This window comes from Leptidea sinapis, chromosome 34 (genome assembly GCF_905404315.1).
Source record: "Leptidea sinapis chromosome 34, ilLepSina1.1, whole genome shotgun sequence".
In the NCBI taxonomy this organism is placed as follows: Eukaryota; Metazoa; Arthropoda; class Insecta; order Lepidoptera; family Pieridae; genus Leptidea; species Leptidea sinapis.
Window position 1 is genome coordinate 10,234,227 of NC_066298.1, and position 23,484 is coordinate 10,257,710.

Genomic DNA, 23,484 nt, shown 5'->3' on the forward strand with positions numbered 1-23,484 from the left:
TCTGTCTGTTCGCGGTAAACTCAAAAACAACTGCACCGATTTTTACACTGTTTTCACCAATAAATAGCGTGGTTCTCGAGAAAGGTTTTAGCATAATTTGTATACATTAAAGAGATTTGTCGGAGGTGCCGGAAAAATGATTAGTGACTTGGGAGATTACAACAAAAATGCTGGCCCTTTGAGATGCAACTAAATAATGGAATATGGAACTGTGTATCTTATTAAGGTCTACAAAAAAGTCCGGGAGAGTAAATGTCTATCTCTTAAGTAATAAAATACTATATCCATTTTAATAGTTTAAAAAAATGGACTTCTTTACTTCCGAATACTTACATCTTTATTTTTTCTATTGACAGAACAGCGTATGACGGGCCAACTAGTTTTTACTATAAAAACCGCGCTTCACTAACGAGTAAAAAATATTTAACTAACTAACCATTAATTAATAATTTAGGAAGAGTTTTTTTTATTAATATTTATCACTTAGATCATATATACCTACGTCTAGATAGACTGTGACAGCTTTGAAAACGTGGAAAAAATTGTGGTGGAAAGTTAACCTCTAATTATAGCAATGCACACAAACTAACACAAAATCACATATAAATTGCGAGTGTAAGACATAGCCTTTTACGCACACTAAAGTAATAAACCTGGCCTGTTTTCATCGGTTGTCTAGCAGTAAAAGGCTCTATCTATAAATTATCCGAGGACATCCCCCTTCTAAACCATGACTGACACTGAACGATTACTGCGACCCACTTTATATTTAGAGTCATCTGTGTTATAGAAATCTTAACCTTCTTAACGGCTTTAAGGCGCTATAGCCTTAAAAAGTTACATTTTTGAAAATCTACTTAAAATACTTCTACAAATACTACGGTTCCAGTTCTTGACATGTTTACCTTCATTTCTTTAACTCAATTATCGCTAAAACACGATTACGAAAAAAAAATTGTTAGATTTATTTTTTATTTGAATTATATATATTATCTTAAAACTATGATAGCTATCAACACAAAACTTTTTGTATTCGATACTTTATTAGTATTTTAGAATTTTCTTCGTGGGTTTTATCAAAACGTTTTGTGAATTATTTTATATGAATTTTTTTCGTAATAAATCAATCGCGACGCCTTGGTTTCATGCTCGCTCAAGCCATTCATTTCATAGCCATTCTTTTAAATGTCGTAAGGGATTTGTTTTAAACATATTACGGGATAATGTTGTAAAAGCATACATCGCCAACAAAAGACTTACTAACTCGACTTAACCGGGTAATAGGTATAAAATTCCATAACAAAATGAAATCAAGTCTATTAATCGATGTATTAATAATGAAAAATACGAAGCAGTGACGAATTTAAACAATTTTAAAATAAGAGACTATTATTTACGTAGGCCATCCCATCTGTCGATTAGTATCGCATCAATTCCTGCGTCTGTTCATGATAATATTATATTAAAATATGCATCAAAAAATTCATGAACATAATTTTATGCAAAATTTTACACTAAAAGATATTCTTCAACCAATTTTATTGTTAGAGTGCTTTTGCACTGCGTCCGATCCGAATCCGATCCGTACCCGTGAAAATACGGTTCGAAGTTGTCTTAGAAATATTTCTATGTCAGTTTACGCACTAGATCCTCTCCGTCAACCGTAAGAAATAAATACTAATACACCGGTATGTATTTCCACGGGTACGGATCGGATTCGGATCGGACGTAGTGCGAAAGCGCTCTTATAGTTGGATTTTGTTTTGTATATTCTTAATCTATTTAAAATATATCATCATATCTATTTAAAATAAATAAAGTTATGATACTGTATAAATTACAAAAACTTTCGTTTAAACTACTAGCTCCTCCTTATCACGCTTCCAGTCAACTCAGGCCGACTCTAATTGATCGAGCGTTACACATCCGAGCATGATGAGTGAGCCTCATTCTATAGCCAGAAAAAAAGTGCTAAGTACGCTTTAAGAATTTTCATTTCAAGAATCTTATTCCTTATATTTCTGGGAAATATTCTAGTCAACCCGCGAAAATTTATACCATCATGAAACGGCATGAAAGAAAGAAAATATTCTTAATATGAAACAAAGTTATCCTATTTGCTTCTCTATATCTTTATGCCTTTGCCATCCGATATATGAATTTAATGATGTGTCCTACATAAGTATTGAATACGTAAACACTTATCGAGTATTATTATAAACGGGTTAACCCGTTTACATCCATTGCGTTCTAAGGCTGAGATGTATAAAGCGCACTTAGACTTTACTTACCTAAAACTTAGCTAAGTATAAGCTTAGCCTAACCTTTGATTTCATTTTTACATGCTTTTTATTAGCGTCACCTGTGTGTATGTTTGTTTGTAACCGACGCATTTGGGCGCGATTTTGACCTTTAAACGGTCAGATTTCGATCAAACTTAGTAGAATTATCGAGGACCGATGACAATATATTAATTTGATAAAATAATTCCATTTTTCATTTTACAAAACAAAAAAAAAAAAACAATATAATATTTTTGTTAATTTATATAATTTTCATCTATCGTCAATAAGGGCGGAATTGCTGTTAATTTTAAATTTTAACCATTACTTTAACCGATTTATCTAATATTAAGAAATTATCGAATACCAAAGTTCAGTTTTCTATAAAAAGCGGTTATTTTAAACTATTATTTATTATAGTATTTTGACAGCTGTAACTATGCTGAGCTTAAACTATTACAGCCCAATGCAAAAGTCAAGTTCGCGATTTATCACACTCAGCTAAGTTATACGTAAGTAAAGTCTGAGCAAAGTCTAAGTACGATCTAAGCATCTTCATATTATCGCTAAATTCTTTTAAAATCAAATAAACTTTATTCAATTATGCTTTAACTAAGCTTTCGAATCGGCACTAAAAATATTTCTTTTAAATTACTGAATCTACGAGAGTGAGAAGAACATAAGAGAAACTCAATGGCCACTCTTTTCAATGAATAGAGTATTTTACATGGCCTGTAATATACAAAACAAATTATTAGATTAGAAAAGCGTATTAAATATCAAATATTTCAAAAAAAGTAATAAAGCAGTATTTTTGAATTGAGACGATATCTATCGCGTGACTCTTACCACTTCCGACGTTAGGGTTGTCTTCTTTACCTAAAACGATAGGTTATAGACCTACCTAGATAAATTAACCTACAGAAGTAGCTTAGTTTTTCCATAAAATAAATAGGTATGTAATCGTAATTTTAAATGAATATTCTTTCGTTGTCAAACCTACATTGGTTGAAGATAGTATTGTATATGTTTGAAGACCAAGACATATTCAACATAGTTAGTTTTTCCTTAAAAAAGTAGGAACTTTTTAATAGGTAGATAGGTATATACGACCGTGGAGAGAACCACGACGCGAGAGAAGAGAGAAGAGAGAGAAGAAGCTAGACACACGTCACTCTTATTAAATTAACAATAACAAATTTTTTGCAGTCGGCTCTTGATCGAAGTAAGAAAAACGAAACACAACCATTGAACCTACTTAGAATATATAGTTCATAAATAGGTAGCTATCATTTTTTTATGAAAATAAGAGACGAGACGACGGACATTCAGCTGATGGTAATTTATACGCCATGTCAAGTCTCATTTGCTCAGTAATTTCACTAGCTACGGCGTACTTCACACCGAAACAAAGTAATATTATCAAATTTAATAAACAATTTCTTAATAATAATTATCACTTTAAATTAGATTATTTCAGCATCTTTACGAAGTTTAATAAATTTAAATTTGGATCACAATATTTAATATGATTTTTTGAAACCTTAATATGGTTTGCTTTTTGTATGTTTCTCCATTTTAAAAATATCAGTCGGATCTGTGAAGTAACGAACAAACCTCGCGCGTGCATCACTGCTCGCTCGTGAGTCCTCTGTAGAGGCCGCCGCACGTACTTTGATTTCGATACCTACAAGGGGAGTGAGACAGGCCTGGTAAAAGTCCGACTTCAACTTGATCGGTTTTAATCAGTATCTATAGTTCAAGCGAAAATCCACTGTCTGTATAATATTATACAGTATAGAATACCCTATATGATATGATACATTACGGGTATTTCAGTAAGGCATCTTGTACGAGTATTAAGTTATCTTAATCTTATCTTAATATATATAAACCCAGTGTCCTGGTGTTAGATTCCAGTAAACTCCTAAACTAATGAACAGATTTTAATGGGGATTACTTCATGGAGTTTAGTTTAGTCCAACTTGAGAGATAGGATAGTTTTTATTTCGATTTCGACCCATGATTATTTTTTAACAGTATTTGTTTTATATGGACATATTTTTTATGAGAGAATTTATTAATGCAGGGTTTGACAGTTCTGCTATGAAAAAATATCAGTTTCAAAACAACAGGGAGCATATTTTACGAAATAATTCTTGGCGTTATAAAATATTATTGACAAATTTATAAAAAACAGCATTTTATTTATTCACTAGATTTGTTCAGAGAAATTATAAAACCGTGTTGTTATTTTAACATCTTCCGAGATTTGACCAAATCACTATTTTTATCAGTTCCCTGCTTTCACGTACTTTATCGACGATGTAATAAACAGGCATACTTTTTACTTTACATGACCATGTCGATGCGAGACTCGAACCTACGACTTCCGGCGTTCCGTGCCGGTGCTCTAACCAACTGAGCTAACCGTTCGAGTGACGTCTAAGTAACTTAGTTATAGCAAGTAACTAATTATACTACTATTTAAACGAGATTTAAATTAATAATGTTATAAATATACCTTTTGTGATATAAATGTTTTACAGGCGACCGGTTGATTCCCCTGGGTGAAGATTTCATGGTTATCATGACAAAAGGTACCTAGCATTATAAATTTACGTATGATTAAATTTACACACTTACGTCTTTGTATGTTAAGTTAAATAGTATAATTTTAGCTATAATTAAACATAAAATTTATTTTTTTTTAAACCCCGTTTAGATTTCTTGCGCCGGTTGTTCTCAGCTGTAAGTCATAAATTTTCGAATGAAATTTGATTTTGACATTTAATAAGTAAAAATCTGACATTATTTAAACGTCCAGATAGAGCCACTGCTACACAACCGATGAAAACAGGCCAGGTTTATTATTTTAATGTGCCTGACAAGCTACGTATTGCACTCGCGATTTGTATGTCACTTTGTGTGAGTGAGCGCTCACTGCTCAAAATAGAGGTTAACTGTCAACCTCAATTTTTTCGATGGTTTTACAGTTGTCACAGTCGTATAAATGATCTAAGATAACAATATTTGAATTGAATTTCAAATATAAAACAACTGATTATAAAACCAAGCTTTCAAACGCTCGCAAAATATTATAATTCTTAAATTAAATTAATACTTCGTTGCTGTTAAGTGCGAAGTTAAAAATTAATTATTGTACGTAACGGCAAGGAGTCTCATTTAAAATAATTATTATAACACGGCTGAAGGCTCTGGACGAATTATTTTCATGATAGCTACTCTTTGGTCCAAGGACGTCTTGATATTCTTAAAGATTATTATAGCTTTTACGTGCAAAACTAATTAATCGTGAATTCCAATTGCCTGTTGAATTAATCGTGAATTCCAATTGACTGTTTAATTTTTGAAGCTACATTTATATTTCTTTAAAAAATATTATGCATCTATTGTGTTCTTTAAATATATATAATGTTATGTTTATTATGTGCCTTATATTTATTCACATGTTAACTGTATTTGTGGCTGTAAGCTTCCCTAATAAAATAAAAATTATATAATAACAAACGCTGTAATAGCAAAATAGCAAACAAAATAATTTACTTTATTTGCGCGGTCCTTTCAGGTATGTGTGCGTGTATGTGTGCGTGTAGACTGGTAGCGCTCCTGTGATTCTTCTGGTGTGGTAGGAGAATGTAGGCGGCGGTGATTACATACATTTTGCCTCTTCAAAAACAGCGTAGCGTGCCATAAGAATACCCCCATCACATTGTACCGCACCCGTCCTCTGACACCTAAAGATTACCTTTCCAAGTTTCCAACCAGAACGCAACGGTACACGAGCATTAAATTTGTGCCATCGTGAATTCAGCTGGGCCGGGCAGCTAGGGAAAAATGAGGCATGTAATTGTTATAATTATAGCTTAAGGCAGACGTAACGTAACAATGAACATTTACTCGGTTTGGCTTTGTCGCAACAAGCACAATGGAAAATCTTACACTTTTAATTAAACATACAAATACTATCGCTATTCCTACATAACATTTAAGGGTTCAGCGGCGTGAATGAATACATGCTGCATCTTTTAAATAAAAGAGTTGGATTTTAGGGTTGCTCTTGGTTAAGATATGTTAGTGTGTGCTTGTACACTAGTCGATGGCGCGAAGTCATAGTTGGGCGCGGCTAAGGTGCACGCTATCTCATCCAACATGAAGTATGAAAGTGATACATATAATATATATATATAGATAACGCTGTAACGAGAAGTAAGATGCTAGTGCGGTTAGGCACACTCACTCCGGTATAATTAATAACGATTTATAACGTGAAAAGCGGGTAAATTTTATAAATAGTCCCTTGGACATATGGTTATTTTGAAAAAAAAAAAACTACTGAATGTACCATCAAAATAAAATTATTTGAATTTTTAAATAACTATGGTAACAGTTAACAGTTTTGCCATTTTCAAACTCCATGATTTGTATATTTACGCCCAAAGATGCGTTGACATTATTGATGAAGTGTGGATGTTTCGACGCCCATTAACATTCAAGAAATAATTTATTTTTACTTTTTTGTGTCCATTTAAGGATAGATAATAATGAGATAAGTAAATTTTAACTTCAATTTAAACGTACATAGACACACCGTCAATCAAAAGGGTAGTAATAGCTATATTACGTTTGTATGGAAGAATGACCGTCTAGCGCAACCTTAAGACGCCTTTGAACCGACACCGAGAGAAGTGTTGACGATTGTGTGTTAGTCCGTCAATTATTACTATTGAATAGCGTATTGTTGTTATCTATTGAGGGTACAATTGGTGATTTTGGCTGTTGGAATTGCCCTAATCTTCAATTAAATGAAATCACTATTTTGGGAAAGTCGATTTGTCGATACAAAAGAATTTGTTCCCTATTATAGCGAACCCAATCATATAAAATTTTCTTCAGCTAAGGCTTGTATAACTACAGATTAGGATATATTTGATTCTAATTGAATTCTTACATTAAATTATGATGTCAAATAAACAAACAAATATTTATTTATTCCGATGTATCTTTATATTTTTTATAAGCGTTGTTTAATGTTTAAATTTAATAAGTACTACCTGCCGACCGTGTACTGTGTAGTCGTCCGTATCGCAGAAACAATACTTTGACTAAATTTAGCGTGATTCTTTCGAATTCAGATTCAAGCAAAATTTTTATTAAACCCTTTCCAATTTTTGCATTTTGCCTAGACATACAAACTGATAAAACTTTTATAACGTACTGTTTTGGCTTTGGTGTTGTTTGCTGTGTCTTCAAACAAAGTAAGTTTTCTTTTGAAAAATATTCAATCTGACAGTTTTTACAATATTTTTATGTGTTTAGAGTTTATAGTGTGGTCCATTACTTATCGATGATTGAAAGTATTTTTTTTTAAATCTTTGATAGGCGTTTCAAACGAACAATCTCTCCGCCAAGTATCCAATAAATCCAATCCTCTACCCTCCTTTTCATGGATCAAACATAAAGCATTTTAAATATTAGTATAATGTTGTTAGGTTAGCTAATTACGCAATAACTTAAAACAAGGATCCTTCATCTTTAAGTTGGGTACTGAAAAAATTGACGGACTTGGTATTACATGGATGTGATAACTTTTTACGGTAGAAGAACGGAGTTTTAAGACTTGTTTTTTTTTACATTTTGATTTTGATTGTATTACTTTTACCGATAAGACTTTGGTTTTATATTTTTCAATCATATGTTTCCCAAATTAACAACTCTTATACACATGTATTTTATCATTCCGAGCTTGTAAAGTGACAAGCAATTTATGATAGAATACAATCTCTCCAGATATTCCTGATATTTATCACTTACCGCGACACTCCAACGAGATTTCTACAACGTACAAATGAACTCATCTGAGCTGTGCCAGGTCGATACGACATAGTTACCTTCATAAAAGGCTGCTTCACGGCAGAAAATGGCGCCGTTGTGGTACCCATAATCTAGCCGGCGTTGCCTCTTACAACACCCTTGGGCCTGGGACTGCCCTATTCTATTTATGCCCCCGGTGAAGTACTTATTTTTGTCGATTTTATCCGATTGAAAATCACAACCGCCACGCGTTATTAATTAAAATGATAAGATCCACACAATCTGCGATAAAACGCAACGTTTTTGTATCAATACCAATATATAGTAAGTACTTATCTAACTAAACGTAATTTATCGACGAAACAACAAAAGTTACAAAGCTAATAAAGGTACATTTCGGATACCAAGAATACCTTCAACCGAAGCTTTTCCTTAATGTAATAAATTTCTTGCGACTCGAAGTGCACGTACTTGGAAGACTGATGGTTGTTCTAAAAGCTGTAACGAGCTGTAGATTAACAGCGTTGACGTATAGCTTATCCATTTATCTTTCGTTATTATTCGTGTTATTTAGATCATGACAGATTTGAACACAGATTCGCAAAATAAACTGTATCTGTCGTTATAATGTTTTTTTTTTGTGAAAATTTGGGACGAGACGATCAGCACTTTCAGCTGATGGTAATTGATACGCCGTGCCCATTACAATGCAGTGCCGATCAGGATTATTGAAAAACACAAAAATTCTCAGCGGCACTGCAATTGCGCTCGTCACCTTGAGACATATGATGTTAAGTCTCATTTGCCCAGTAATTTCACTAGCTACGTCGCTCTTCAGAGCTAAATACAGTATTGTTTACTGCTTCACGGCAGAAATAAGCGCCGTTGTGGTACCCATAATCTAGCCGGCATCCTGTGCAAAGGAGCCTCCTACTAGTTATGGAAAATAACAACACAGCTTATCTTACATTAGATTTATCACTAATCTGTCTAGAGCAATCGGAAGCTCATCTGTGTAAGTAGTTTATGTAAATGTATATTGTACTTAACTTAATTTGTAAGTGCTGGAACGTGTTCGAGTAATTAGACAATTACGATCCATATAAATTAAATGAAACCAATGTTTATTTTGACTCTGTGTATGTTTCATATACGTGTCATTCTTACTCTTGTATTAAGGATTGGTCTTTGCTGCGCTCAGGATTACCTTAATCTAAGTTCTTACTATTAAATCATTTTTTCTCACTTTAAGGGGATCCTTAGATCTATAGTAAAAGCTACTCCCCGTAAAGACCCAATGAAATAGTTGCCGTTTAGCAAAATTTCCCGAAACAAAAACAGATAAAAATTAAAAAAAAAAATGTTTTCTGTTACAATTACTATGACATACATGCATTTATTATATATCATAGGCACTTGTAGCAGTAAATTTGCCAGAAACTGTCAAAACCATAATGTTAACACCAGGAACAGACATATACTGATGATGCCTACTACTCGGCTAAGTCGAGTTAGTAAGTCTTTTGTGGGGCGATGTAAATGCTTTTACAACAAGATCCCAGAAAATGTTCAAAACATAAGTATTACGTTATTCAAAAGAATTGTTAAAAAACGTTTGTGTGGTAAAGGTTACTATAACAAAAATGACTTTCTTAATGATACCACAGATTGGGAATGGAGCGACCGCCCTCAGGCTATTAAATAATAAGTTTAATTGTACAATGTTACTTTGTTAATGTTACTTTAATTGTAAAACATATTTTTGATGAAAAAAAGCCCGCTGAGTTTGTTGCGCCCATTCTTCTCAGGCCTGAGGCATTCATTTTGGAATGGGTGGTAGTTTTTTGACTTTCAATAAGTGATTTCACATCCTATTTTGAATAAAAATATTTGAATTTGAATATTAAAATAACAAATAGCCAATACAAATTTTATTAATATGTGATTTGTATATGGCGACCAGGTGGAATAAAATTTGCTTATCTAAGAAATAAGATAAGACCTGTGGGAGGCTCCTTTGCACAGAATACCGGCTAGATTATGGGTACCACAACGGTGCCTATTTCTGCCGTGAAGCAGTAATGTGTAAGTATTATTGTGTTTCGGTCAGAAGAAGAGACGAACGTAATCGTAGTGCCACTCAGAATGTTTGTGTTTTTCAAGAATCCTTAGCAGCACCGTCTAATGGGTTGGGGACGGTAATCACCATCAGCTGAATATCCTGCTCGCCTCGTCCCATATTGACATAAAAAACTGATAAGACTTCACTTTCTGCTGGGGTTATTCTAAATTTTATAGCAATGTGTCCGTACAAATTTTAAAAATATGAAAGTAGCTCTGCCTGCTATTTACTCTTACGCTTAATAATAGATCTACAGATTTGGATGAAATTTAGTATAAATATAATCTGAGCTAGAGGGAATATAGTTTGCTTTTCAGGATTTAATAGAGTACTCGTCATAAATTGTTTATAATTGAACTCCGCCCGGGTAACAAAACATCGGGTAACAAATTACCGTTCCTTAGGGTTCTTTCCCATGAAAGCCTCATGTTTTTCCGGATATTGTAGATGATATCTAGTATATTAAAACAATGAGAAGTTATTCTAACACTATAAGCGTTAGCTATCTTAAATTAATTTTCAAATAAAGGAAGCCAAGTTCTTTTATCTCATGTATATATTTCAAATTAAATATTATGGCTGAGATTGGGTAAACTTGAATGAGATATCTGATAGAAAACGTGCCTCGAGATAGAAATGGTATTATTCTGCAACGCAGCAAAGTCATTGTGCTTTTGAAATCATTATTGCCGATTGGAAAATAGTCAGTTGATACGCCTTTTTGTATTTTAAGCATGATTCCAACACTATATTGAGCATATTTATATAATATATACATTAGAGATTTCCACGTATATAGTCACTCATCACGATATCTCTGGAACCATTAGAGCTAAAGACTTGAAATTTGGTATATTCTTTTCACCGAGTAGAGGTCAGCTAAGAATTTTCCTAATAAGGATTTTCCAAAATTCCATCCGCAAGAGTTTTTTTTATAATGAACAGAACAACGTCTGTCGGGTCAGCTAATCTATACTAATATTATAAAGCTGCAGTGTTTGTTTGTTTGTTTGTTTGAACGCGCGAATCTCTGGTACTACTGGTCCTATTTGAATGATTCTTTCAGTGTTGGGTAGTCCATTTATCGAGGATGGCTATAGGCTATGTTTTTTTTTTCAAAATTAGGGATCCGTAATAAAATTGCTATTTTGTAACACAAGGTGTAAAATCGAAAACCTATTTTTGCGTGCGCTGCAAAAACTATTGACAATAGAACAAAATGATGTACAGGCTATAATATAGGCAATATTTTATTACTTATAAAACTATCGTGTGAATTATACTTTATATGGCAAAACAACGTTTGCCGGGTCAGCTAGTATTAAAACAAAACTGAAGGAGTAATCTTTACATTAATAATTATCGTCAGTGATAATATTAATTACTCATTTATACAATTATAGATATCCTCTTAATAGAGATTTTTATTATTATAACACTAGAAATAAGGAAATTTTTTGTGACTAATTCTAGTAGGCTTCATAAGATATATAACAGCTATAATAGTAAATGTATACAGCTATTATGTACACTTTTATAAGAAAGTACTAGCCATTCAGGCATTATCTATAAATAAATTTAAATGTTTTATTAAAAAAATGGCTCTATGGTAAATCCTTCTACTCCACAGCTGCATATCTAAGTGATCCGATAACCTGGGACTAGATTATGATTATTTTATAGCAATAGCAATGGCAGTAGAAATAATGTATATTTTATTAAAAAGAGCGCAAAATAATGCTGGGGGAATTTCTTGCACCGCTTCTTCTCTCTCAGAACGCTTTTTATTTCCGATGCGAAGTAGTATCAAGTATATAAGAAATGACGTCGAAAGGATTCTAAAGGAAACAATTTTGAGAAAATAAATGCCTTTTGAGCCTTTCACATACTTTGTTATACGAACTTTGATATACATAATTTTGTTTAATAAGTGCAAGAAGAAAGTAAGTATATATCCTTGTTTTTTTTAGTGTTTCACAGCATAAATATTTAAAATAATTTTAATTTCCCCTAAACAGTTTGTTTGTTGCAGTGTATATAAGCTATGATTTTTTTAAATGATAATACGATAAGTTTTCAATTTTATTGCTTGTGCTTTTCAAGATTTCTAAATATCACCTCGATCTGTGTCATGTATTTTTATGAATTTGTTCTTAAAAATATGAATTGATCTGATTTGCTGCTTTTTACTAAAAATACAGTATTTAATCTATATATATTATAACTATTATTACAGATTGCTTAATATATACAAAATAATGTTGAATTATATGAAATATAAACCATAATATTTTTATCACTACCACTAATTGTTAAAGCTATTTTGCTAAGCTTATTTGGGAAAAATCAGGTAAGAACTCGACAATACCTGTTTTATTAAATATTAACTTATTAATAATAAGTGTAACTGTTATGTCGTGTTATATTAAACAGCAATAATTATCTGTACTAATATTATAAAGATGAAATATTTTTACGATTAAACACAATTGAAATAGAGAGAGTGCATTTATGTATACTGCAAATTTTAATAAGAAATACGTTGCTGTTAATAAAAAACAAGGCTTATATTTTTAAATTCTTATCCAATTAATTTCAGTCTGGATTAAGTTAGGGAAAAGACTAGTATAAATAATATGGCCTACTGTAAGTTGATATTTAAATGTATCTAATCTAGACTGACCTGGTGACGTATAAAGTTGCGAGGGCACTTTCGACGTCGGTGTCTGGTGAAAGCAACAAGTATTCTACCGCCGCCCGCCTAAAGCTCAGCTTATATAGCATTGTGACCGCCCAACGCCCACATAATCAGTGGACGTCTAACATAGTTACCACTCCAATCTTCACAACCGAAATTAACATTTATTACTATTTGTTTTTATTATCGAAGCACACACATAAAGTATTGTCTTTTAAGACGTTATCATATGATATTTAGCCAGTTGCAGAAAGTATATTTAAAGTCAATGTTTCATTATATGACATGTTATCTTAGACTGTCAAAATGAAAGTGATGGTATTATTTTTAAAGAAATATTAACTTAAAGGATGCTTTCTGCAATTGGCGGTTAATCACTTGTAATAAATAAAACACTTTTTAAAGGATTAAAATGCGTGTAATTGTAACTGTGTTTTAACACTAGTGTTTGCGTACAAGTTAAATTTTTATTATTATTTAAGCATGACCTTTTCAGAGCACGTTTTAATAATTTACTCATTAAATCGAATGAAACATTTAACACCTGCGTGAATCAATGAAAACACTTGTAATAACTAAATCTGAATATAAGTTAACGTTATTTATATAAAATATAGTGTTCTACAGCATATTGAGTAAATTATCTCGTTATAAAGTAGTGAAGTAGTATTTAAATTTAAAGTGCATTATGTTATATTTATTTAAAACTATGTCTGAATATGTATAATCATGTTAACTAGCCTGTTTCTTCTTAGCACATTATAGTAATTTTTTAGGGTTATATACTCCCGGAAAAAACGGAACCCTTTTAGGATCACATTGTGGTCCGTTTGTCTATACAAGGTATTTTCCGTTGACCTAGAATCAAGACCTACTACAAGTATAGAGAAAAAAGGAAAAAAAGAATCTCTATGATTTGAGTTAACCGTGTCATGTGTGGGGGAAGGGGGTATCGTATGAATGTGCTGCATTGGCATATGCTTAAACAGATTTTTATTTATTTTTCCCATAAAGACATTGCTCTGTACATTATAAATAAAATACTGTTTTTTATTAATTTGTCAATAATATTTCGTAACATCAAGAATTATTTCGTAAAATATGCTCCTTTTATAACGAAATTGTTTCACAGCAGAACTGTCAAACTGTGCGTCAATAAATTCTCCCATAGAAAATATTATGTCCATACAAAACAAATATTGGAAATAAAAATAATTATGGGTCCCAAATCGAGATAAAAACTATCCTATTTCTCAAACTGCACTCCGTGAAGTAATCTCCATTAAAATCCGTTCATTACTTTAGGAGGTCACTGGAAACAAACATCAGGACACTGGATTTATATATATTAAGATACTTTTGTATATATATACCTAAATTGACATAATATACCTAAAAGTTTTCGTTTAGGTATATTATGTCTAAATAATTTGAAGATTTATCCGAAGCATGTACTCCAAGACAATACATACTACAATAATTTTAATAAATATTGAGATAAAAGATGTACAAATATATTCTTGAATTATATTTTACATTTATATTTAACTTGACATTATAATATCTCATTTCAATTTCAAATTAATATTTGATCACCAAGCTTACTAAATTTAAGCGATTCCATCACTTATAATAATATTTGCTATTTAATTAAGTTTTAAATTTCTGCTGCTATAATTCAAAATTATAGTTTGAAACACCTGTCTGTTTGTGTGAATAGCACGATGATGACAAGCAACGGGTGTGGTGTTTGATTCTACACTGGCCTGCAAAAGTAAGTATCACACTTTTCAAATTAAATTTTTTTCTTAACTATAGAAGGTAGAGATTTAAGATTAAAAACGTTTTGTTGCAAATCTTATAGGCTTTAATTCTTAGAAACTAAAATTATACATTAGTAACATTTTTAACTTAAAAAAGATAAAACAATGAAAATAGACATTTTTAGTTTAGTGTAAAAAAAATCAACTAAAATGTATTACATGTTATTTAATTTTTAATAACTGGTATTGCCTCCTCGAGCTCTGATTACAGCTTCGAGCCGGTTTGGCATACTGAACACTAGGTTTCGGAGCCGATGTTGGGGAATATTCTCCCATTCTTCTACCAGGGCCTGCTTTAGTGCCCTGAGGGTAGTAGGTGGTGGTCTACGATTTCTGACTAGCCTCCCAAGCTCATCCCAGGCGTGTTCAATCGGGTTGAGATCAGGACTTCTTGATGGCCAAGCCATCACGCTGATACCGACCTCCTGAATATACTCTTGTACGATATGAGCCGTGTGTGGCCGGGCATTATCATGCATCAGCATCGATCCATCATCCATATTTGCTAAATACGGCCCTGCATACTCATTGAGAATCTCTTGAGCATATCTTTGCCCAGTGAGGGTGCCATTTTCTATGGCTACTAGCTCTGTGCGACCTTCTGAAGATATGCCAGCCCATACATGTACACTGCCTCCACCGTATTGGACTCTTTCTGAGATGCAGGCTTGAAGGTATCGCTCACCAGGTCGCCTGTAAACACTTCGCCTTCCATCAGAAGTGTAAAGGGAGAATCGAGACTCATCTGCAAACAAAATTCTTGACCATTCTTCTTCATCCCACTGCATGTGTTCACAGGTGTATCGCAGTCCCGCTACTCGATGCTGTCTCTCGAGTTTTGGGCCACTCGCTGGTCTTCGGGGTTTCAAATTTGCTTCAGCAAGTCTTCTTCTCACTGTACTGTCACTAATGTAGTCCCTCCGGGTCTGAAGTAGCTGTTGCTGTCTTCAACTGCATTTTGGTGGCGATTTCTTAACACAGTGGAAATAATATAACGATCTTCTCGGGCACTGGTACACCTGGGTCTGCCAGTACAAGGTCTCCTCAGATGGTGTCCAGTCTCTTCGTACCTTCGCTTTACCTTCTGGACCGTTCGTATCGTCACACCCACCGTTCTTGCAGTGCGAAGCATACTGATGCCTAGTTCCAGAAAAGCCACGATCCTAGCACATTCTTCAACTGAAAGAGGCATGATAAATAAATGTTATGTGCCCTTTACCATATTTTTTTGAAAGAAGATCCATCGATCTTGAAAAAAATTTAAAACAGGAAGAAAAATGTGAATGGTAAAATTGTAATTAGGAAACGTCCACTTTGAAAAGGGAATGGTTTTGTTTTTGAAGTTTTTTTTCAGCCAATTCTTAAAAGAAGGTTACCGAATATAAAGTTTTTATGTACAAAATTAAATTCTCTTTGGAGTCCTTTTTATTTCGAAAGTATATCTTGTGAACTTAAACGTTATCCCAATTTTAAAAGTGTGATACTTACTATTGAAGGCCAGTGTAGCTTGGGACATTCCATATCTGGGTCGTTCAGGGTGGTAGGAATGTTTAATTAATAAATTCCGGCGGGGTCAACGAACGACGATTGACGAGAAGTCTGTTGATTTTATGACAATAAAATATCTTTGACCTTGAAGCCACAACCTGAGGTACCGCAAAGGCGCCTATTTCTGTCTTGAAGCAGTAATGTGTAAGCTTTACTGAGTTTCGGTCTGAAGGGCGCCGTAGCTAGTGAAATGGGCAAATTTAACTTAACATCTTATGTCTCAAGGTGACGAGCGCAGCTGTTGTACGCTGGAAGAGCGCTCGCACGGGACGCGATAGGTCGTGGTTTCGAGTCCCGCATCCTGCATTGTTCATAATTTTGTTTTTTTTTTTTAATTCGTGTAAAATTAATAAAAAGGTATTAGCGAGTAAGTAGACAGTAAGTGGTAAGTGATATATTATATTTACAAAATATCAGAAACAAGAAAACAAACCTAACAATATTTCTGTTATATGCTTTTCTAATAGCGCATTAAAAAAATGATTTGATCAAGTGACCGATGTTAGGTGAGCACTTCACCTACAGCATTATAATGATAATGCGTTATAAGCCTCAATCATCATCAGCCGGAAGACGTCCACGGCTGGGCAAAAGCCACCCCCAAAGATTTCCACGACGATCGGTCCTGCGCTGCCCTCATCCAACATATTCCGACGATCTTAACCAAATCGTCAGTCCGTCTTGTGGGGGGTCTACCAACACTTCGTCTTCCGGTACTTGGTCGTCATTCGAGGATTTTACTGCCCCAACGGCCATCTGTCCGTCGAACTAAGTGCCCTGCCCACTGCCATTTCAGTTTCGCAATCATTTGGACTATGTCGGTAACTTTGGTTCTCCTACGGATCTCCTCATTTCTGATTCGATCTCGCAGGGAAACTTTAGCCCTCTCCATTGCCCTTTGAGCGACGATGAGCTATCTCATCAGGCCCATACGACGAACACGTTTGCGTACCGTTTGTTATCACTGGCAACACACACTGGTTGAAAGTCTTAATACCTATTAGTAATTCCTAAATACTCCCAACGTACCAAACGAGAAGTATATTCAAATTCAAATATCTTTATTCAAAATAGGATTTCAAATCAATTTTTGAACGTCAAAAACTACCGTCATTTAAAAATGTGCGCCTTAGACCTGAGAAGAACGGGTGCAAAAAATTTAGCGGGCTTCTTATTTTTTTAGTAAAATTTAGTTTCAATATAATTTCGAAGTTTTAGTATGTTATAGCGTGAGGGTGGTCGCTCCATGTGTCATTTACGTTCCTTTATCACATAAACGTGTTTGAACAATTCTTTTGTATTTCGTAACACATTTATTTTGTACATTTTGTGAGATCAAGTTGTAAAACCATATACATCGCCTAACAAAAGACTTACTAACTCGACTTAGCTGAATAGTAGGCATAACAAATTTGTTTGTTCGTGGTGTTAACATTATTATTATCACAGTTTCTAGCAAATTTGTTAATTTACTTATGAACATATATATATTCTCTAACATAATATGGTAATTATTATTCGAAATATTAAAAAAGGGTTAAAAAAACTCGACTTAATTTCACGTAGTTAGTTTAAAGTCATAAAATCGCTCGTTGAGCAGTGCTTGGCGCCAGAAAGTTAAGTTTAAGAATTATTTTCAATTCAAAAAGACAGCCGTCCTATCCTTTTCTCGAATTATTCAGAGCACGTTCGAACCCTATGTAACTTCGTTGTGGATTAAGAAAGAAGTCTGAATTTTTGTAAGAACCTAAAGCACATCCTAACTAGCTATATTAAACCAAGTTACCTAATGAAGTACGAATTATTAACAGTCACAGTTCTTTTCATCACAATTCTAAGGTATTGTTACAAACACAGACGTCAATAATAAGGAAGAAGATTTTATAATCAATTATCACAGAAAAATAAAAATGTAGACATACATATTTAGTCTAATTTTGGCAAACTTTAATTGCAATTATCGGTTAGTTGGAATTAGTTTAAGTTATAATGCTTATTGTAATTAGTTTTTTTTATGATCTTAATTTTTTATGTTTAATCCTTATGAGGTTTTGGTGTTAAAATTTTGTTAGATACCTATGTAAAAACATCCTTTGCCCGCTAAATTAGACAAAAATACATTACAGATATGTATAAATATTGCAAAACTATGAGGAGCGCAGCGGAGACCAATCTTTAATATGTGAGTATTACTTTAAAACATAATTTATTGTTATTTGTTTGTATGCCTAAATAAATATTTTTTTTAGGATTTTTGGGTGCGTACATAAGTACAAACACTTTTTACTAAAAAATAAATTAAACTAGACATGAAGGGAAAGAGCAAAACAAAAATTCAAGTGAATCGTTCATATGTCCCATGTATATATTTAAAAATAGACAACTAATATATTTAAAAAAACTGGTTGCACTCCGGGAGTGCCGGCAGAAGTGAAAACTTGAATATTAACGTTGTGCATTTTTTAATATTTTGGAATGGTTTGGGAGCTAACATTTATGTGGTTAAATACAATATTCATTTATGGCGCTATCGCACACAAAAATAACAATTAATATTAAATAAAAAACTTAACACTTCAGAACTATTACAATTATTTTACATTAAAAAGTTTATCTCTCAGAAAAATAAACTTTCATCCGTAATAAACTGTAAAAAAAATTCACGGCTGATCGGCACAATGATTCAACCACTGGTCCAATGACCGTATAATGATTAAGTTGAAATAGTAAGAAGTATAAATGTTTCATCCATAATTCCAACAACTGTCTTACGAATTTCCGATCAGGCCACTTGTCTGACGCGAGTTCATACCCATCCCGAAAAAAGTGCTCAACGCCGATAAAGAAGTTTTTTTAAGACCTATTAGTTTCGTTTTTAGAAGGCCTATTTAGACAAATTAATAGATAAGAGAGACTTAAAGACGTATGACATTACTTTCAAGAAGTACGGTTTTTTTTATCTATTTATGAAATTTACCAACAGGTTTAAAGCTTAGTAATGCTCAGAAATCACATTGATATTAAAATTGGAATGCAGACCTAATTACAGGCAAACAATAAACAGCTTGTGCTTAAAACAATAACGTTCAGTGCGGATACGGATTAATAAAAATATGGAAGCCTAATTATTTGGAAAATTTTGAATACAAATTACTTTTGAATTTAGTTAAATAATCTCAAAAATATCTCTACTAGTAGCTAGTACAAGAAGCAAGCCGTTTTAACCCAAATTGATCCTGGTATTCATTACATAAAAGGGCTTATAATTACATAATCTATGATTTTGTCTGGGTATACATCTGTGCAAGCAAGAAAGGGCAATCCATTTAATTCTATTTTATTATAAATTCAGTTTTACCAGTGGAAGGCTCCTTTTGCACAGGTTGCCGGAGTATATGTGTACCACAACAGCGCCTATATCTGCTGTGAAGCAGTAATGTGTAAACATTATTGTGTTTCAGTAAGAAGGGCGCCGTAGCTAGTGAAATTACTGGGCAAATGAGACAACATCTTACGTCTGAAGGTGCAATTGAAGTGCCGCTCAGAATGAGTGCCCTTTTTCAAGAATCCTGAGCGGTACTGCATTGTATTGGGCAAGGCGTATCAATTACCATCAGCTAAATGTACTGCTCGTCTCGTTCCTTATCCCTCGGCCAAAATGAAAGAAGATTATTTTCTTAATTAAATGAATGCTGCGTATTCAAACATCTCAACCGTGATATGCCCCGGAGATCGTGACTGAGAAGTAAACGGCGATACTGCTAACAATCCACTCTTTGTATTGTTTGCAAAGCTCCAGACTTTTAAACACGAGCCACGGTTATGGCTCCTTAGAAATAAATGCCAATAGAATCGTTGGCTTAGGATCCAAATACGGTGGAACATGATAAGAAGCACGTACATTTTAATCCAATATACATTTTTAAATTTCTTGGTTTATAAAATGTAAATGGTAACAAAAATTGTAAAAATAATATGAATTGTCGGGGACCCAGTACTCTGATAACGGCTGGATTACTTGGCGTTGCGTAGAGATGTCGCTTCGTTATGTGTCTTCTACCGCATATATGATGGGGGGTGTTCCGTAGAACTGTTTCATCTGATTCCTGTCGCCGAATTCCACCTTCGCATGACACGCCACAAATTAGGATATCATCCCCACCATCTGGATGTGTGGTCGTCCTCCACAGTGCGCTTTTCAAGGAGCTTTCTTTCAGATATTAAAAATCGCACAAGGACACTCATTCCACAGGGAATGAGTGTCCTTGTGCGATTTTTCCGAGACGATACGACGTAGACCTTCAAAATAGCGAGTACACCTTGATTAAAGGCCGGCAACGCACCTGTGATTCCTCTGGTGTTGCAAGAGAATGTGGGCGGCGGTGATCACGTTACACCAGGTGAACCGACGTAACACCTGCTGCCCGGACAGACTTCGCTCTGTTAAAAGTAATTAATAAAAATTTAATAAACTTAATTTAGGTATTTCCGAGGGATCCTGTTATTTATGTCTCCAATTCAAGATTATTTATACCAAACAAGATTCTTTTGCCATTAAGTTTATTAATGAAAATTGTCAAAGGCCATGAGGAGTTCTTTCTGCAAACAATAGTTGGCGACTCTGCGGAGACATCGTTCAAACAATGGGAAATATGATTGGATCTGTATGGGCCATATATGCCCACATCTTATGATATCATATTTGGTTCATTGGTATTTTCTCTTGTAAAATCTTTGTATCTTCCCTCAGAACCTTTATAAAGTTCAACGAATAGTTTATTGAATTTGCGTATGATATTTAAAATCCAATTTATCCAACATGGAAATGCTGCCAGCATTCTTGGTACGCTCCCACGTAATGATAGTTTTAATTTTATGTAGTCATAGTATTGTTAATATAGTTATATGATTTGTTTTGCCTGAAATTAATTTATTCTGACAAGAGTTGTAAAACATTTTTGTAGTTGAAAGAAATATGTACTCGGGAAATTAACCTGAAGTAATTGTATTTATTGATGAAAGAGTAAAGTGTGTCTAGGACTCTAAAAAGTCTTATTTAATAATTAATTAATAAGGTCCATTATTACATTAAATAAAATAAATTTCAATAATTATTTTCTAATTTGTAATGTTCAAAAAAATGTACAATATAAGCTTGTTATCTTTGATTAAAGATTGGTCTCCGCTGCGCTCCAACTAGATTCCGCACTACCTAAGCAATAGATTTTTTATTACGGCAACTATTACTTGTGGGCGAGGAATCTTGACACTCAATGCCGTCTTTCAAATTTTGTTTTCGCTTCGTGTTATTTTACATTGAAATTAATAAAATACAAAATACTTACTAATGATATGTGATCCCAGTGTCTTTTATATTTGTAGTATTATTTTTACAAAGTTTAACCCAGCATTTTAGTTTCAATTATTAGCAAAGTTTAACCGAGTACGCCCACTTGGGCGTAGTATTAGTTACTACAAGAGTGGTATCTAGTTGTAGCGCAGCGGAGACCAATCCTTAATATAAGCTTGTTATTGAATGTACTCTATGTATCTCATATACTGACAAAAGTCTATGGTTATTATCTGTTTTTTGAGCAAATTACGTCAACAGTAAAAAGAGGATTTAAGACATTTTTTCACAGTCAAAATCCTGCTACATTTTCGTTAGCAAATAAATAGGTTAACGACGTTCGAAAGTGTCCTTTCACTTCGATGTTAGCTTAATTAAAAGCCCAGATTATGTTGATTAAAAGGATTATCACGTTGCCGATAATTTGCAGAAATTAAGACCTTCGTAAAATCAGCTGTGTCCTGTTATCAGACAGTAAATTGACTAATTCTTTTAATTGGAACTCAACATAAATTATCGAATTATCTGTTATAGTATGAATACTAGGCTTTGCATAGTGAAGAAGCTTCTTGTGTGCCTTCAACTGTATCTATCAAAAGAACTACATCGTAGCAACAAACGTCACAACCGCAATACAATCTTTACCCACTAGATGTGTGACAATCAACTACAGAGTGGTGCACAGAATACTTTATTTGGCGTTGCATAGTGATGTCGCTTCTTCTGCGCCTCCTACCGTATCTATCAAGGGAAGAGCTATTTATCCTGGCACTGAACTGCAGCATATCACCACATATCACAACCGCAACACTATCTTTACAAACTGGATGTGTGACGATCAATCACACAGTGGTTCATGGGAAACTTTATTTGGCATTTCACAGTAACGTCGCTTCTTGTGCGCCTCCTACCGTATCTATTAAAGGGAATAAGCATGCTACTGAACTACAGCAACGTACCACAGGCCACAACCTCATAGACCTTCTTCATTAACTGGATGTTCGGCGCTAAGCCACAGTATCGTCAGTACTCGTATATACTTTTCCACGTAAAAACCAATAAAAATAATCATTTAACTTGTCTAGCCATAAAATACAACTCATCTGCTTCTTGAATACGTTTATTAAATTCGCCATTCAAATGGCACTTTGTTTATTTATAGACATTACGTATTATTGTATTAACAATAATAATGCATTTTTCACCTTTCCTGTTTTTCACTACTCACATAAACATTGACTATTCTTAGAGCTCTTTTCTTCTCCTGTATTTCTTAGAACCAAATTTGTCGAATCACCGCTCTTCGAAAACACTTCTCTTAAAGCCTGGCATAGTATTGGAATACTTGAGCGATTACCTGGAGGGTAAAGTCAAATTACAAATGGAGTATTGCTGTCATCTCTGGTCTGGCGCACCCCATTATCAGCTCGACCCATTTGACCGCGTGTAACTCAGAGCAGCTTGAATTGTCAGGGACTCATTGATCCATGAACGGCTGGACCACTTGGCATTGCGTAGAGACGTCACTTCATTGTGTGTATTCTCCCGCATTTATCAAGGGAAGTGTTCCGAAAAGCTGTTTCACCTGATTCCTGCCGGCGAATTCCACCGTCACATGACACGCCACAAATTAGGATATTATCCCCACCATAGGATGTGTGGCCGTCCTCCACAGTGCGGTTTTCAAGGAGCCTTCTTCCACGTACTACAAAGCTATGAAATGAGCTTCCTTGTGTGGTGGATACGACCTTCAAAAACGCGTATACATTACTTAAAGACCGGCAACGCTCTTGTGATTCCTATGGTGTTGCAAGAGAATATGGGTG

The 23,484-nt window shown here is 33.9% G+C and overlaps 1 protein-coding gene across 1 annotated transcript in view; it reads right to left on the reverse strand.

Moving 5' to 3' along the window:
• LOC126975113 (diuretic hormone class 2) overlaps positions 1-12,986 on the reverse strand; it is a 74,734-nt gene extending 61,748 nt beyond the window's left edge. Inside the window, exon 1 of the mRNA XM_050822939.1 lies at positions 12,923-12,986. The gene's annotated coding sequence lies outside the window, so the exon portion shown is untranslated. The remainder of the gene's footprint in view (positions 1-12,922) is intronic.
• Between the last annotated feature and the right edge of the window lie 10,498 nt (positions 12,987-23,484).